Genomic DNA, 17,060 nt, shown 5'->3' on the forward strand with positions numbered 1-17,060 from the left:
AACTAAGCAATAGAACTGCTCTTCAAATGATTATAACACCTGATGTACAAAAATAAATTTACTCCTATGAATGTGGAAGTTGGAACGAATTTCCTATTACCGACTTGTTTAGTCAATTGTAAGTCAAAAGGCAAAGTCATTCTGCAACAAAATGAAACACATTCGTTCCTATAGTAATTTTAAATTGTTCAACATGATATTTAAAAGAAAATTGATAAATATCTGAGTAAATATTCGACATTTAAAGCCACAACTGATACTATCAATTGCCAAATCTTTCTACAGTAATGTCAAAATCCAATGTTTACATAGACCCCACAAGCACATGATTAAGGTTAGCAACTATTCTAAACTGTTGCGATTTGGTAGTTCACAGAATCTTGCGAATGCTAGTGAGTTTTTGCAAAAATTAGCGAGTGTGTAGAAGAATTCAAATATCAGAGATATACTTTTGTATATCCCGTGGTTCTTGAGTTATGTTGAACTTAAACATCAGGTGTTACGAGTCGTACTTGACTCAAGGCCAAAATCACCTTTTACCCGAACTCACACGAATGCACAACACAAACACACTGTTTGATTAAGCTAACAAAATCTAAGTCTTTAATTGAAAGCACGTTATGATTGGTACAATATATGACAACAAATGCACATATGCAATAATCAAATATAATCACTCTTTAACTATTTAGTACTTAGCCAGCATTCTTCTTCTTGGTGACCATAAAGAGTTCTTGCAATGTTCTGGACGGCTGATGTATATCCTTATTCTCTTGCCCTGCGGAAATCAGCGAAGTCCTTTGTACACTTGCATTGATAAATATCCTTAACTTGCGAATAAAATCCTCACACAAATCTCCTTGCGCTGTTTTCTCCAAAATTAACTCCTTGCGCTGCTTTCTCCAAACTTAACTCCTTCCTTGCGCTGCTTTCTCCAAAAGTGCTGCTATTTCCACCTTTCACACAATATCTTCAGGAAGCAGGACTGCGATGCAGTTATCCCCACTTATTTTGATAGCTGTGTTGTATCAAAAACCATAGATCATCATATTCAGATAATCTATGCATCAACCAGACTTCAGCAAGTCGGCAGAAGAATATATATTCCTTTCTTGGAAGAAGTACGCTCTTTGACGTATTGTAGATCTTCTCCGACAACTCTGGCAGGCAGTACATGTAGTACATTAACTACAAAATATATTTCTGGTTTGCAATTTCCTTTCTTTGAAGGAATTGGACTGTAAGCATATTAGCTAGCTAGCTAGGTTGTGCTGGGTGCCAATTATTGGTTGTTCTATATCAGTGCATTTTGCTGTTTTGTCAGTTGGACAACTGCTTGGTTACTGACAGGTGTTTAGAGTAGAGTATTGAAGTAATCCTGTGTGCAATTTTGGTTCATTTTGATGGACAGGATTGTAAGATATGACCTTGTGAAAAATTATAAGTTTCTTTTTTGGCTTAGTGTACTTTACAGGAATGAATGAATGAAAGTGTTACAATTAAACTAGAAAACATATAAACGAACTCCCGGTGGGCGCACAACCCAACTGAAAAATGAAGGAATGCACTGGCATGGGATTCGAACCCACGGACTACTGTTACTACTATACTTTGTTCGGCTTGTAATTGGCAAACAAAAATTATTCGGGTTTTATTAGTTACTGCGCGCGCCAAAATAAGTCCCCTTAAGCTCATTTTGGTAGCCTAAATGGACAAGGCGTCAGACTATAGTAAAAGGTTCGTGGGTTCGAATCCCATGCCGACGCATTGGGTTGTGCGCCAGCCTAAATTTCGGTAATTTATGTCGTCTACTTTAAGGGGTTAGGTAAATGTGCACTCTTTCCTATCATCCATTCATATTACAGACAGACATGGACTTTTCGGAATAGTCGACCCTTTTCACCCAGTGATCTACTTTTTTTTTTGCATGTCTCGACAATTTATATCGTTATACAAGAATGACAATGAATAAATTTCCCAATATTTTATGATATAGGTGTATTATTATCTATATCCAAAGTAGCTCAAAGTATCATCGGAAAGGTTTGAAGAGCTTACGTAGCTACTTTATTATTCATAAAGCTTCATTTAAATGCAATATATTAACAAAAATAATTTTTCAGCGACGTTCTACAAAATTCCTGGCGGCGGGTGATAGGTACAAAACACAAGGCTAGCTCCTCGACCGCACCCAGTACATATTTCTGAAAAACGAAAACACCCAAAAACCATAAACACGTCCCCGGGACACGTTCGTGCCATTCTTCCAGGATTTTGAGCTATTTTGAGCGTTTTGTTACTCATTACTGCCAAAAAAAGTTTTAAAATAATATTGATTCAAATGAAATCTGGTTATGAATGATGGAAAGAAAATTATAACCCAACTATTCGGCAAAATGACTGTTTGTACATGGACTCAAAGATAAGAATGTATACTTGCCTTCTCCACGAACCAGAGTGTAACATCCAATACTGACTGCCACTAGAAGATATCTCAGCTCCAGCATCCACATCCTCCTTTTGTTGATATACCCAATCCCGGCTACCCGATAAGTGAAAGACTACAATGTACTGACTTAACTACAACCAGAATGTTTCGCCATGTCATACGATGCTGTTTCGTTAAGTGAAGTGGATACAGCCTACCTATCTATCCCGGCCAAAAATTATAGCTCACGCGAATTTAATCAATGGAAAGCTCTCGCTTATACCACTGTAACGACGCTTACAGTAAGTGATTGTTATGGACGCATTAAGTGTAAGATTGCTTAAGGTAACGACAAACGGTGCATGGTTTTGCTGAATAAAATGAAAGTTTTAACAAATTCTGTGAACGAATATATGGCCTATATCAAAGTGAGGTGTTTCTTGATGAACATCGCTCTCTACTGTTTCATATACCCCCAAAATGCCCAATTGCCATTGTTTTAATTTAAAACTATTTCTCATTCCATTACAAACATCATGATTTAAAAATAATTGATGTCGTCATTCATAATGCATTATGAGACAGCTTTAGTACAATTGAACTCTGACATATCGGGAAAATTGCTTGAAATAATTATTAATTATTCGTTTATATTTACAAGTAATGTTAACTGTTATCATTGAAAATATTTTGAATAATTAATTTACGCGATTAATTTTTTTTTAATTTCAGTAAATCTTTTAATTTAAACAATATTGTATAAGTTCACATACACATAATTCTCGATAGGTCAGAGTTCAGCTACAATAGAATTTTTTATACTGGCGTATATAATCTCCTTATTTAAAAGTCTATGGCTGTACTAAATCAATGCATGCCGAAACCAAACCGTCTAAATGCATCAAGAATTTGTAATGCCGACATCGCTTATTACCAATTAGAACGTTCCCTCTAGTTGTGACTATTTTGACGTTGCTGAAAACAATGTTAAATACCGTTTAATATTACTTCATTTGTTCCTATTTAAAGTGATTGTTTCGACAAATGACTCAATTGTTTTAATTGCGTTAAATATTATGAAGTTATTACTTTATAACAAAATACTTCAAAATAACTTCAAATAGCGAATAACATTTAACGTCACCTAAAACTCGCCAATCGCTTCGACTTGGTCGAAGTCTCCAATATTAAAAAAGGGGTTAGGGGTTGCCCTAGATTTTAAACAATAATAAAAACTTGCGAACAGAATTTCACATTTATTCTCAACACATGGCGATTTATATAAACAGCATAAGTAGGACACCTGCTACACATTTGAAATATTTGGTCTATTGTCTATTGTGTGCTGTTAAAAGCTTTTTACCAAAGAGCAGTGGTTGTAATATTCAGTTATACCATGTTTGAGGAAATAGCAATTGTCAAAAATGCTTCCTTTAAAACAAAAAATTAATATTACCAGTTCTGATTTTGGAAACATATTAAAACAACACATAGAGTTTGCAAAAATGTTAAGAAAGTAAATTGAAATAAATAAGTACATTTCCGTAAAAAGCACTTTATATTCTGGCTCATATACTGTGATATACTATACGCAGAAAACCGTAAAAAAAATGGGAAATCATATGTTGAATTATACACTACAAATTTATGTGGTCAAGTTGCAGTTATTTCAGTGTATAAGAATATTCAGTATATAAAGCGCAGCTTTCTCCTGCGCATTTTGATACCCCTTTTGTTGCTCTACGATATCATTTGGTCGAGTTATGGGCGCTTGAGTGGCTTCAAGTCGGAGTTTGAAAGTTGCACTTAGCTCCTATTCAAGCCAAATGCGTTGTACTGTGACCAATAAATGACTATTGATAGACAGTAATGGTGGGCACACCAAGTATTGAGATGTCAGCAGAAAGAGTTTATGAGATAAGTAAAGGGTAGCAAGTGTTGAAGTTGGAAGTCGAAGGAGTAAAATAAAGTAAAGTTCATGGTTAAGTAAACAGAGCACATCGGTGTCCTTTGTCTTGATTTTGTGTGGGTGTGTGTGTGGGGGGGGGGAGTGTGTGGGGTGTACCGACGAACGCATTTGGCTTGAATAGGAGCTAAGTGCAACTTTCAAAATCCGACTTGAAGCCACTCAAGCGCCCCTATATTAGGGGGCTGTAAAGTTTTGCCCTTAAAGGTGTTCACTGAAGTGCTATAGGTATATAGAGTAAATTAACATAATATTGTTCAATATGATCAGAGTAATAATTTGGAATGAGTTTCGACAAAATTGGAGCATGATGAAACAATTTCCTGAGGATGACCTTGACACTTTTCAGCCTGCTGAATGAAAACTATTGATTGTAGATATGGCAAACTATACCTTTTTTGAAACTTGTGACTACATGTTGGTTGACATCAATGTTTATCAACAAAGGCGAGGGATTGGTCTTTCGATATGCTCCAACGAACCGCTTCACTGTTCAATGGCTTTCTTGCACAATATGGAATGTGGTGGGAGATTTAAAATACACATGCCCTGAGCAATCTACGATGCGCACGCACACTGCAGGGCAAAGAACAATGGAAAGTGCCATAATGTGTGTGCATACTGCCGGGCAATGACGTCACATGTCAAGTGGTCTACTGTATAAACCCTTACACTCTTCTTTTACGTCTTCCACCCTCCATATGCATTTAATATACTCGTATTAATCTGTAATATATTTTCGACGTATAATAACACCAACATGGTTTCTGTTGCAGGTTAAAGCCATAATGTACGATCTTATAATATGAAATTGGTTCATTTTTTTCAAACCTGATTTTTTTTGCATATTTGTAATGTTTACACATGTCCCAACTTGCACTTAAATGGAATCAGCTAAATTTGCTGTGTTTGTAGGTCAACAGAGCAAAGTTCGACATATTATCATAATTTAAAAATTATGATAATATGTCCTCCCATAGACCGGGCATAGAACTGCATGGTAAATGGTCAAAATAACCACTTTACCTTGTTATTTCAGCTTCAAATGGACAGCAACCCTTCCCGTCAGTTATTACTAATATTATTTCAACATTTTGAATAAAGAATAACAAAATTAAATTTTGACGGAAATCGTACATTAAGGCTTTCAAATATAATTTGACTGGACTAGTCAAACATCTATAAAAGCGTAAATGTCAATATCGATCGTACGTATTTAATGTGTCAGATGTGCGTGTTTCTCAACTTACAAATACATCCGTATGTCTTGTATAGATTACCAATAATATTATGTTGGGTTAAAGACACATTAAGATATTACTTGTCGGTAACATTAAAATATAGATTGAATATTACATCAGTATGAGGTACACAGTGCCAGTTCGTGCTTAGTTCCTTGGTAATAGGTTTTATCTTTTTATACACATGATATTGCACTGACAAGCGTAAATAATAAATGTGGACTTAATGTGTTATGAAATCCGAATGTCATGTAAACGTTTTCATACGAGTGTTTCTTAAAATCTTAATTCTATTGTATTCCGCGGAATGCCGACCATTAATTCAAAATTACTAAGCATCTCAAAAAACGCTTGAGAAATTATCATCATCATTATTCATGACATCATAGGCGGTAAGTTAATTTGGGGACGAAACGTTTTCTGCTGCAATGAATGTACCACTTGGACACGAAATGTTTGTCCTTCATAGTGTTTCCTGTGATGGCACCATTCCCGTGTTTGTGGCACCATTCCCGTGTTTATGGCACCATTCCCGTGTTTATCACACATGTGAGCCTGATGTAATTTGCCTTCTACAATTTTGAGCAATAACGACCCATCTTTGTTTCCCTGACTAAAAGTATCGTATATTTATGGTTACTATGAAATTATTCGGACAAAACTATGAGTGTTGTTGAATAATTTTAAACGTTTCTTTATTATCGTAGATTTGGTGTGCATGCATTATAGCTAGGGCTACTTGTTTCGTGTACCACATTTATATGCAAGCAAAACATTCAACGAACTTTACTTGGCAGGCAGCATATCAGCACTGGACATTATGGCTGATCATCCTTATGATTTTGGCAGAATGACGAATATCGATTCGCCTCTTTGATAAATTCATGTTACGCTTGGATTCACTTGAATTAGCAACAGGCAACCAGGCGCCGTGTTGCACCTAACATGTATACCACTCTCCTTTCCTCACTTCCGAAGTTCAATCACCGTTAAATAATTGATATGCTGCCCTCCTCCGGTTCATTACACTATGCGTATGTTATATGCGTAACATGAATACAAAGAGACGAATCGATATACGTCATTCTGTTAATTTCAGAACGATATAATTGTTTCAATCAGAGAACATCTCAATTTCAATCAAACACTTGATGAGGTTTGAAATCTATCAATCAAAGATACCAGCTGTTCAATATCGCCCTTCTTGGTAGTCATCTCAATGTCAATCTGCTTAGTATTCAGTATGGCACCATTCCCGTCAGCAACACTGGTATCAGCCATCATTTCAGGCATCATTAATAGAGCCCGGATGGAGCCTGTAGATGTCTGAAAACAAAATGGAAACACACACACAAAGGACATAATTATTGTTACTTAAAAAGAATATAATTAGGAAAAGAAAGCTGACCCCTGATCGGTTTCATTTTCGCCTTCATATTTTTCTGGAACACGGATGCTGCACTTAGTTGCGCATTAATTACTTTTTCAACTTTTAAGCTAAAAGCTAAATGATTGTAAATATTCAGCTACTGAAAGAGCTGCCACAAATTGTGATTCATAGACACAATGCCCCAAGTTTCTTCTATTATTTCAAACAATCTACCAAGAATAGATGAGATTTCTAGTATTCACGTTGTAATTGATTTTCATCAAGCAATTTTCTTGCAAATCGTGTGTATGTAGGTTATTTTTATTATGTAGGTCATTTCCCCACAAAAACCACTAAAATGGTATCTAATAAAGAAGGCAGCACAGTCCAATAATGTAATATATTTCACGAGAATATATATAAATATTGATAGAAGTATGTGATAAGACTGATGTCGGGAATGAGAAAATGAGAATGAGAGTTTCTTGTACAATATCCATATTAGTCCGGCGGCAGAGCAAGGTAGACTGGTTTTACCAGTTAAAGTGTATTTCTTTATTGATTATTGTTCTGTGGATGGAACAAACTTACACAATATGAGATTGCGGGGTGTAAAATTTAAAACTGGTCTTATTTTGTCCAACTCTATGCCAAGTTATTCCTCTCGACAGGCTAAATAAATGCAAATTCATAGTTTTTCGCCGTAAAAAAGACCCGCGCGCGTTCGTTTTTTTTAGCGCGTCCATGTCAGCTGAAACGACAAATTTTTATTTCCTTTTTTTTAAAGTTTTTTGTTTTAAAATCATGAAATTCTGTGTCATATTTTGAAGAAAATTTAATCGATTCGATATTCGCATTATTTAGATATAAACAGTTGATATTTGTACTTGTGTATGTGTAAATCAACTACAATTGTATACTTTGTACTTTTGAACAATCGAAAATGATATTTTGATTAAAACTTAAAATTTTGTCAATCTTAAAAAAAACCGAATTCGGCATTCGTTTTTGAAACGAAAAGAAAAAAGAAACGGGGCAAGAAACTAAATTTACACCCCCGAGAATATCTTAGACGCGGGCAATTCTCCAAACAATTGCGCGCGGAGCGCCCGAAATTTTGGACAAATAAGGCCTACCACTAATTAATTTTGGTTACTAGAAGTTGAATATCGGTGTTAAAATGTTCTTTCAATTGATTTTGTGCCGAAAATTTTGACTTTTATCGCTTGGAGGGGCGCAGAATCGAATTGGTCATTTTGGCGCCCCCTAAGGGTAGCGCCCAGGGCACGTTGCCCCCTCTGCCCCCCCCCCCCTCCGTAGTTACGCCACTGTTCTCCAGCTCTTTCTGTGATAACAACTTTAATAAAGAATAGTTTGGACCACCTAGAATGACTCGGTACCAAGGTAACACAACAAACTAGGCTATTGCCAATTATTGAGTTCTATTGATGTGTCAGTGTAACAGTTAAAATTTTGCAAATTGAGTTCGGGCCCTTTTTTGTTTTAAAAGGCAATGATATATAATGTAAAAATGATGAACCAAATGGCTTCAATTGGACCTTCATTTTGCATGCAAAATTTCCAAACTTCTGAGGCATCCCCTGCGTATATAACAACTGTCCATTTTCACGCCCAGCACTTGATGTTTAAACCAACAATTTATACAATAACAGTAAAAAAAAATGGCTTCAATTGGCCTGTCATTTTATTTTTTCGGCTTTTTAAAACTGAACTTTTAAACAGTGACAAAATGGTCCAACAAATATATAAACTTTGACCTTGAGAATCTCAAATTGGTAAAAAGTGACAATTTTGGACCCCTCGGAATCTCATTTTTACTAGTTGGTGAAAAACATAATACGGAGAAATCAGCACGCGAAGTTACTTCACGCCTTAAATTATTCCTAAGTCAATTCGCCACAAACCAATTCACACCAGGCAGTTAAAATACCTCAAATAGTTCACGGTTGTTTGATGGCATGTAGAAATGTATTCAAAGTTGCTATTCATCTTAAATCTTGTTTGCATCTTTACGAGGTGTAGACACTTGTATAATCACGTTTAAACATCAGAAAAATTAGTAACAAATAGCAAGGAAAATTTCTAAAACATTTTGAAATGAATAACTCATATTATTTACCTAAATTAAACTTAAAATATATATACTGCGCCAGAAAAGTATCCTTACACTTGGAAAAATAATCACAATTTCAAAACTGAACCATATTTGAGTAAATCTAATCCGGAACTTTATGACACCCCATTGAATCCAATGTGACTTCAAGAACTAAAGTTACAAGCATTTGATTGGCGGGTTGATTGGTCCAGTTTTAAAAGTGACAAACTGGCTTATTCAAAACTCCACGGACTAGACATCTGGTTTGAGAGTGGTGAATGGCTAATTCGTGCATGCCTTTCATTTAAAACAAAAGTAACAAAAGAAAACTGAAACAAAAGAGATGACAAATAAAATGAAAGTTATGAAAAGTACAGAGAAGTAAAAACTGAAATAAAAACTGCTTTAAACAACGCTTCATTGAAGAAACTGTGTTATCTCTTTGTTGCGCTTGTTGGAATCTTTTTGCGCCTTGTATAGGACAGTTTGTCACTTTTACTGGACCTTCATCTATTCAATTGCTTGTAACTTTACTTCTTGAGGTCACATTGGATTCAATGTGTGTCAAAATGTGCAGGATTAGATAGCGCATCTATTAAAAAAACAAAATTCCCCCAATATGGTTCAGTTTTGAAATCATGATTATTTTTCCAAGTGTAAGGATCTTATTTGGCGCAGTATATAAATAGCGCCCTCAATTTTCACACAAATATGCAATTTGTAGAAATAAATACTGCAAAAAGGCAGTATGGTAGTTTTTGGTGTTGTCCAGGTCTAAAATTGAAAGTTAAATGTTTTGTTAGAAAATTTAATAAATGATCCCATCAAACACCGTGGTTAAAAATGGTCTCCATTTAGTCCACTTGCAAAGCACATATAAAGTGGTTGTATGTGATCTTTACATTTATTATTAAGTTTAAACCACACAACGATTCATAAAAGGGTAGGCCATAGATTGACCTATCTGATGAGGCGTTTAGTTCTCCAGTTAAAAGCAAAGGGTCAAAGGCCATATCATTTCACCGATTACCTATATAACGAGACATCATATATGATACAATCTATTCTTTATTTTAATTGGTATCAAAAATCATTATTAGATACTATCTTTGGTAAAATCGGAGCGTTTTTAGGTATTGACCCCTGTAGAGCCTAACATACGGCCTTTGACCTTTTCGAGAACCATGCATCTCAGACAGGTCATACCATACTTTTCCCGAACCGTTATTATCAGATCAATACTGTGGCATGGTTATAATAAGGTCTGAGCAATTTAGAAATTTGACCCCTGTATGACCTCAACTCTTTTCTGAGCAAGATGCAATTTTGCCACCAAAGTTTTTCCTATACTTTGAGATCAGTTTATGATATTAAAGCTGATTCTGGATTTCCTAGCCACAAAATCTGCATGGGATTACGATATCTCTTGCTTCTTGACTAATTACCATATGTACTGGATTTGTTACTGATTCAGAAAAAAAAATAACGAAACAGATTTTATCGCCAGTTTCACCAAGACAAAAGTATCGGATGTATCAAAGTGTGTATTTTTACACACACTCACAATATTAAACGTGTTTGCTCTCCGATTATGTATATTTCTTGCAGCGAATTGTATTGGCCGATCGACATGCCATCCATCTTATTGACGCGTTAATACACTTTGTTTCAACATAGAACTAACAAATGTACAGAACAGAACTTTTGTCTTTTTCATCTTTGACTTGGTTTATCCTGATTTCATTTTGTTTCCTGTTACTGTGATTTTTGCATAATAGGTATTAAGTACGTTTTGGAGAACCAGAGGGCAGTATATCAATAATTATTTAACAGTGAAATGTTATTCAGCTTGGTAAGCATGGTAAGTGAACTATAGAGTGTGGCATACAAGGTTAGGTAACTATGTTACCCGTCTGAAACCGTCATCTCTCAATATAATTTTAGTCATGTGGCCAATGTCTGTGATATGCGGTCATGAAAGAGCCATAAACTGTTACTTGGCCAATTATAGTCTTCATTACTGGGGATTCATTTAAACAAAACATAAGAAAACAATCGACCGGCAGGCAATTTAATTCCATAATTTTCGATTTCTTACCTTGTACAAAATAACATTAGTCTCATCAACAGCTCCATGAGTTACATTCATCTTATGTAAGTAATCTAAAGCTTTTCTTATATCCGTTACAATGCCATCAATATCTTCACTTGTAAGATGTCTTCCGTTAAGTTTAAACAACATATCTGCATCAATATTTTGCCAGTACATTGCCGGCATTATTCGATTGATAAGAAGTTCGTTCACAGCAGAACTCACAAGGGCATATTCTGTAACAAAAAAATATTATCGACATAAGTAGAAGAATCACAAATGTAAATTTACTAAGAAAATCTACCCAATGATGGATCTGACTAACTTTCAATTTATTCTTTATTCAGCCATGGAAGAAACATTTTGCTCCTTGATCTGCAGGATTTGAAGCTGTGATTCCCAAGTATCTATGCTCTAACCAACTGAGCTATCAAGGAAGCTATTGTCGTCGACTCGTATACTAAAGACAACATCTCTTACCTTCTGTGCCTGAAATGACTGCCACCGAATGCGTCTTGGCTTTCTTTGAGTTATGATCGCCAGAGTTGCTCTGACTGCCCGACTTATTTCTCCTTTTGGCAATTTCTCTCGTCAAAATAGTATATAAATACGGATTTAAAGAAGAATTAAGGGGTAGTATGAATACAGCAGTCCAAACATAAACGTCGGGTGATACAGTGTGTATTTCACTAAGCGATACAAGACCCATTATGATTATTGGAGCCCAGCAACAAAAATCTGTTCCAATTAAGAATGCCATACGTGTTGCTAATTCTATTTGTTCGGACCGGCCTTTTCCAATGGATCTCACTCTTTTTGATGATATTTTTACGGAAATGTATATTCCCAAATAGCAAATCATCATTATCAAGAAAGCAAGTAAGTTCACACCCAAGAAAATGGCGACGGAGAATTCCCAGCCACGTGGTTTATCAGTTGTTAATGGTAACGCAAGACAGACACTGGACCGACCATAGAAAGCCTCTCCGAAGTAGGATACAAATACAGCTGGCAGGAGACTTAACAAGAATGTTACGCACCATACCACCGGAACGATAACTTTCAGCTTCCTGTGGCTCAATTTTATCTGGCTAAATGGCATTACGATAGAAAGGCCACGATCTAAACTTATTACGGTCAAGAAGAATACAGAAGCTTCGCTGGAAAGTACCGACAGAAATCCCGCCATTTTGCAGACAAAACTGGATTTCCATTCTTCTGCATAAATAATGTAAATGTCCCTGTAAAACATGTCAGCGGACGCTATAGTAATCATATAAACTCCCATAAATCCATCAGCGATTGCTAGATTCAGCACTAGAATGGACTGAACAGAAGCGGTTTTCTGTTTTTCCTTTTTTGAGGAACGATTCTCCAGAAAATTACGAAGGCGTTCCCAAAGATGGCACTGAGACCAAGGATCCACATAAATACTCGAAGCACGGGATTCCTCATTAGATCTTCACAGGAAGAAAATTCGTCAGGCTCAGGAAGGCATGTTTGTACATTATCCAGATCTCGCACCAAACAACAGAACAAATAGTGCTCAGAGAACCTGTTTCAAAAAGTAAATTATGCATTTATTACTTGTGAAAATAATAATATCATGATTATTATAATTATATTGATTGTTTGAACGTAAATATTTATATTACAAGTTAAATTATGATGCGGCTAAAAGTAAAAGACTGCTCAAAACTGGAAAGTGTATCATTCGTAAACACGGTATCCCAGCAAACACAAAAACGTTTTAAAAACATTTTAAATAAGTTATATTTTGGCTTTTGGTTTAGGTAAAAACGTTTTAATAACATTAAAATGTCGGGTTATATAAAGGTCATGATAACGTTTTAAAACGTTTTGTATGAAAACACACTACAACAATATTTTTAAATGGTTTCAAAAAATGTTATTGTAAACTATTTTTGCAAACATTTTTGCCAAATATTGTGTCAATACTTAAATAACATTATGTTAAAATATTTGAACCCAGCAAACACAGAAATGTTCTTAAAATGTTTTTTTCAAAACCTTTTAATAACATTTAAATGTCGGGTTATATAAAGGTCATGAAAACGTTTTTAAAACGTTATTGAAAATATTTTGGGCAAACATTTTTCGCAAAATATTTTTTCAACCCCAAAATAACATTTTATTTAGAATGTTTTGTATCAAGTTTTCAAGAATGTTTTTGGAATGTTATTAAAATGTTTTTATACCCTTTATATAACCCGACATTTGAACGTTTTCTGTAAAACATTTTTGTTTGCTGAGCAGTAGATTATCAAAAAATGTTTTTTAAGATTATGAAAACGTTTTATACTCTTAATATACCCTTTATATAACCCGACATTTAAACGTTTTCTGACAACCTTTTATAACCTTTTGCGAATGATGTCGAAACGTTTTGTGTTTGCTGGGATGTTGATTACAAACCATTATACTTGTTTTACTAATGCAAATTAAAGTTATTTCATTTATCGTTTCTTTCTACGAGTGCACATGATAGCACTACATGTCTTAAAATACAAAATATATGAGATGACTCTTATCGTATCCGTTTGTATCCATTTATTTTGAGAGAATTCGTTAAAATCGTTTGCTTTACATCTGTGTTCACTATGTCTTTTGCTGTTACATTATTCAATAATGCACTCACAGAGTGTCGAGACTTTTCAAAGGGTCAAATATCTCCTTCTTGGGGTCTTTTATGTCATTGTCTTTGATGCTCCTGCAAAAAACAAAAACAAACAATTGATAATAATAATGATAATAATAATAATAATAATAATAATAATAATAATAATAATAATAATAATAATAATAATAATAATAATAATAATAATGGATGATGATGATGATGATGATGATGATGATGATGATGATGAAAATGAAAAGAACTCTATACAATGATATTAAAAATGAATAATTGAATGAACTTATTAAGTTGATCTATAATTTTAAATAGATATTGGTATTACTTACAAAAATAAGAGGTTCTTCAGATTTGAGAATGCCCCAACCTCAATAGTCATCAGCAGATTGCCAGAAAGTTCGCTGTAATAATAAAAGTACATCGTTTGCGGTAAAAAAGATGCACAATAATTGTTCGACCTTTCAAATGCTTTTGATACTATGCGCCAAAAGAGTATCCTTACACTTACACTGACACTTACGTTTTAAAAACGTATTCATGTTCTTTATATAACCCGATTTTTAAATGTTAATAAAACGATTTGAATAAATTAACGTTTTAAGAACATTTCTGTGTTTGCTGGGTTGTTTCACACTAGTATACACTTTTGTGGTGCAAAATCTAGTTCCCACAGAGACACAGTAGATGATTTTCCACGATTTCTTTAATATTTTTGAAGTATTTCTTTAAAAAAAATTCTTGGATATTTACTTACAGATGCAAAAGAGAACGTAGACCATCAAACGTGCCATTGTACAGAACCTCTATTGAATTGTTGCTTAGAATCCTGTTATTAATAGGCGTGATATGAAATTGAAAGATAATGTTTCGTATAGAGTATAACAAATTTAATTGGCGGAGAGATTAATTAAAATCATTGAATACAAAAGGTACTAACGCAACAGGCATTGTTAAAAAAAAACCCAGTAAACAGTACTTACAACATTTTCATATTTGAATTGCGATTAAATGTTCCTGGTTTAATTCCAGTTATTCCATTTGAACTAAGATCGCTATAATGTAAACACAACACACAAAACAAAAACAAAAATATTATTCAGCATAATTTAGGTAAATTTGATTAAATATTTTAAATCCATAAAATAAGGAGAATATGTTCATACTGTAAAAGTAATTATGAAAAGCTCGTTTGTAAAATTGCATTCGTATTTTAGTAAGCAAGAAACTTAATTCTACAATAAGAATACTTGACAAAAATAAAGAGAAGTTTATTGAAGTATTGTCTAGCTTTTAAAGGAAGGTAACCTGATATATTTGGAAAATCAAATTCTTTAAAACTTGCGTATAACATAAAATGTCATCCCTTTCAAGCGCTCATGCAAAAAGAACATGTAAATGTTTTTTTGTAAATGTGACTAATTCCTAATGGAATCATCATGATCATGTAATATATTGATTTCAAGTGAAAGACCCTATTTTTCTCATAAACATATTGAAATTAGAAGTTCCAACTCAGTGTATTTCCGAAGAAATCATCAAAAAAACTGCTGAATTAGTCTCAAATATGGTATGGTATACCATATTTGAGACTAATTCGGCAGTTTTTTGATGATTTCTTCGCCAAATTTCAATATGTTTATGAGAAAAATATGAGCTTTCATCTGATACCAAAATCAGAATTTTGATGAGGTAAAGTGGGGGGATGAGATTGTCAATCAGGTTACCCACCTTTAATATACCTACAGTACACACACCACACAAATGTATTGCAACTTTGCTGAAAAAAGAATTCCGTAAGTTGACCATTGATCCAATGACCAATATCCTGTCGATTTCACATGACGTACTGGATAGAAGTGTTCTTTGCTAAAATATTAAGATTAGGCTAATAAATTTGATGGAAGGTGTCACTTGTGGTGGTGACATCATGCGCCTATTCCAGTGTTTACAATGGCAGGAATAACTATAGAATACCCCGCTCAGGGTGCCTAACCCTAATCCTAACCTAACCCTAACCCTAACTCTAACCCTAACCCTGTGTGTTGGGAGGTGATATGGGTATTCTATAGCTATGCCCAATGGCGGAAAGACGGAAATCCGTTTGAATGCAGAGACGAAGAAACTGTAGTCCACAATATGTTCAGATTAATGTAGAATAAGGAGTAATTATACGAAAAACTATGATAATCAGTTAGCCGAGTTAGCAAAACATTCGAACCAGTCCAGTATCTTCATTTTTGGTGTGATTACTTACAGAATAAGGAGCATCTTCAATGTTTTCAGGTGTCGGTACAATATATCCTGAGCATCTATTAAATAATTATCATCATCAGCAAAGAGAACCTCATTCAAATATCTGCAAAACGCATAAGACAATAAGAACTTGAAATACAACGATTCAATCCCAACGTCAAACATCAATCATAACAGATTGTACGGTAAATACATGGAATTTGATGAAAACATTCTTCAACTGCAATTTACAATATACATCAATCATTTTATACTACCAAACATAATTACTATAATTATAGAGCCAGTAAAACTTAATTTTCATTGATAAACAGGTTATTAAGCAATTATGATGATTAAAAAAAACCTGCCAACAGCTCGTGTTTCTATTTGCTTTATCGTAAATTATCTTGATACTTACAGTTCTCGTGTATGACCCGGAAGTATATTAAAACGTTGTGAGGACCATATTATTCCGTGACATAAAAAGTAATACCCGACACATGTACAGCCATCAAGGCAAGTCAAATCTGAAATATAAATGTAGAATCAAGAAATCACTTCAAAAACACTAATGTAATAGCACTCAAATTCTTTACTGCTTTTTTAAAGTTGAAATTTAGATTTGTCTTTACACATCACAAAGCCCAGCAATTTTTTTACTTTATTTAGAAAACAGAAACCTATCTTGTGTCGTTTCTTATCATCATTACCTACCACAAAATAGTTCGTCGTCTCCTTGGGGGCAGTGCTTAACGCCATCACATACTTCCCTCGGAGATACACAGTATCGATGGTTATGACAACGATAATTCCCGGGACATGTATAGTTTTCTTGAAAGAAAGTAAAATGGTGAGAAAATGGTTATTTACGCACAATCCTCTCGACCTTTGAAAAAGAAATTCTTACTTCCATCTCAACACGCCAAAAAACCATTGCTCCTCTCCAATTTTCAATTT

The 17,060-nt window shown here is 34.4% G+C and overlaps 1 long non-coding RNA gene across 1 annotated transcript; it reads right to left on the reverse strand.

Annotated features, from left to right (window-relative positions):
* Positions 1-11,224: 11,224 nt before the first annotated feature.
* LOC140154281 (uncharacterized) lies at positions 11,225-14,269 on the reverse strand. The gene is made up of 4 exons (XR_011859291.1): positions 14,198-14,269; positions 13,872-13,943; positions 11,693-12,767; positions 11,225-11,448 (listed from the first exon to the last, which is right to left on the reverse strand). It is a non-coding gene; the product is annotated as an uncharacterized lncRNA (long non-coding RNA).
* Positions 14,270-17,060: the final 2,791 nt, after the last annotated feature.

Source organism: Amphiura filiformis, chromosome 6, assembly GCF_039555335.1.
Source record: "Amphiura filiformis chromosome 6, Afil_fr2py, whole genome shotgun sequence".
In the NCBI taxonomy this organism is placed as follows: domain Eukaryota; kingdom Metazoa; phylum Echinodermata; class Ophiuroidea; order Amphilepidida; family Amphiuridae; genus Amphiura; species Amphiura filiformis.